This window comes from Babylonia areolata, chromosome 4 (genome assembly GCF_041734735.1).
Source record: "Babylonia areolata isolate BAREFJ2019XMU chromosome 4, ASM4173473v1, whole genome shotgun sequence".
Lineage (NCBI taxonomy): Eukaryota > Metazoa > Mollusca > Gastropoda > Neogastropoda > Buccinidae > Babylonia > Babylonia areolata.
In genome coordinates this window covers 20,923,736-20,926,235 of record NC_134879.1, presented here as the reverse complement: position 1 = coordinate 20,926,235, position 2,500 = coordinate 20,923,736, and the positions used below count along the sequence as shown (strand labels likewise).

The following is a 2,500-nucleotide window of genomic DNA, read 5'->3' as shown; positions in this document are numbered from 1 at the left end:
GTAACAGTGCTCAACAACAGATGCGCTTTTGCCTTACACCCTCTCTACACATATATATCATACACATGTATATATGTAACCATTAACATATACATACACATCTGTCCACGAAGAGAACAGCTTGCTGCTCATTTCATGTAGACTGATCCAATACACTAACTTGACATTTCACGCTGATACATGTGTACAAACACATCACTCTTCCAGTCTTCATTTTTGTTGTTGGTGGTGGTGGTGCTGCTGTTGTTGTTCTCTTGCATTTTTGTTGTTGTTGTTGTTGTTTTCAAGCCAGTCATCAGATTCCCAAATGAACTTATCTAAGCTTTTTGTTCAATGAATTTATAATTCTAACATTTGCCATAATCTATCATTTATCATAAAATCTGTTAACTTTGTAATGAAAGATGTGAAAGTTCCCTTCCACACCCCACACCCTCCCCTTTTTAAAAAATATTTTTTATTTGTTTCTATCCAACTGAAATTGAAGTATTTTTCAGTTGTTGTAACTAATAACAAAAGTGCCAATCACCAGACTGCATGCTGGCTCTGTAATAGTTCAATGAATGCATTTTTTGGTGTGTGTGTGTGTGTGCGTGTGTGTGTGTGTGTGTGTGTGTGTAAATACACATATATATCCATTCACGGACAGTACAAACTCAGAAACTGGTCTGTGGATAAATGTATAAATTACTCAAAATAAGTGTTTTGTTCTGTTGTGTAAAACTGAAAAGTGAAAAAAAAAAAAAAGAATTGCAAAAAAAAAGAATTCTATAGAAAATCATGCTCTGATAAGAAAACAAATACATATGCAGGCAGAAAACAAGAGAGAGGAAAAGGGTGGCACTGCCCTGAGGTGATACACTCTGGATGGACAGAGAAGCCCAAATTTCACACAGAGATATCTGCTGTGACCAAAAGTAATACACTATCATACCTAACAATACAATGAACTGCAAGGGAAGCCTCTGCCATCTGTCTGTTTTCCTCCCTCTTTCCTTAATTCACTCTTGTTTACCTGTATGGAAGCTGAATGCAAATGCTGAGCAACAAAGAACTTGGAGTTACAAGTGTCCCTTTGGTTGAGTCACTTTGAAATAAGCAAACGTTACAGTAGTTGCTTGCTGTTTCATCCCTCTCTCTCTCTCTCTCTCTCTTATTTTTTTGTTTTGTGTCTGTGTATAACATGTGCATCCACATGTATACAGGTAGGTGGCATTACATTAATAAAACAGTTCCAAGTTCTCTCTATCTCTAAAGAACTTATCTTTATTTTCTATAATGACCAAACATTTTGCAAAGTTGTTTCATGCATGGAGGGATAATTATAACAACAGTTGAAGATTTAAAAAAAGAAATCACACACACACACACACACACACCACATAAACACAAATGTATGTTCTACAAGTGTAGAATTTATGCATAAATATTCCTCATCAACCCACAGATTTAAAAATCTCCCTGTATTAAAATGAAATAAAACACTTAAGGTACCTTTGGAAATATTCTGCCTTTTTCAGTTTTTGTTATTCTAATGTTGTTCTTACTTATCGAGGAAAAAAAGAGGCTTGATAGAATGGCAAAGGAATATATATATATATATATATATATATATATATACATCAAATAGAACACAGGCACCCTAGTCACACGCCACTTCAACCAATCCAACCACACAACCACTAACATGAAATGCATCATCATAGAACATATTCAGGGAACTTCACACACAGTCAGACAAACCAGAGAAAAAAAGTGGATGGACAGACTGAAAACAGTGGCACCTCACGGGGCTGAACGTTCCCTGTCTCTCTTTCTTTTTCCCTCTCTTTCTATGATCTACCTGTCTATTTTTCTTGACGGCTCTCTTGTCCTCTCTGACTACTTTACTCACCAGCCTCTCTTCCTATTCCCCGAGCAACACTTCACACTGTTCTTTTCATGTTGCATGCTATTGGTGCATTTTTTTTTCATGAGCTTTGTTAACCTTTTTGTTTTCTTTGTTGGTGTGTGTGTGTGTTGGATTTTGACATACCAGTAAACACCCTTGACGAAGACCAGTGGTCGAAACCGGTTGGGCATGTAAGAAACTGTTTTGTTGTTTCCCTTTTTTTCTATTGTTGTGTGTGTGTGTGTGTGTGTGTAACTTTCTGAGAGAGAAAAATGTAGTGCTGCAGTCAGCAAGTATTGTAATGATCTGTATGTGCACTGGCCTTTCTCTCTTTTTTACAGATGATACACACAAAAATACACAAATACACACAAACACAGAGAGAGAGAGAGAGAGAGAGAGAGAGAGAGAGAGAGAGAGAGAGAGAGAGAGAGAGTCACACATGCATACTACCATAGTCTCTCTCCGTTTCTCCATCACACATGCATGTATGCTCTCTCTCTCTCTCTCTCTCTCTCTCACACACACACACACACACACAACACACACACACACGGAGTCACACATGCACTGTCTCTCTCCGTTTCTCCCTGACATCACACACACACA

The 2,500-nt window shown here is 37.6% G+C and overlaps 1 protein-coding gene across 3 annotated transcripts in view; it reads right to left on the bottom strand.

The window, feature by feature from the left end:
• LOC143280942 (kinesin-like protein KIF16B) overlaps positions 1–2,500 on the bottom strand; it is a 79,521-nt gene that overhangs the window by 76,106 nt on the left and 915 nt on the right. The gene's annotated exons all lie outside the window — the stretch shown is intronic.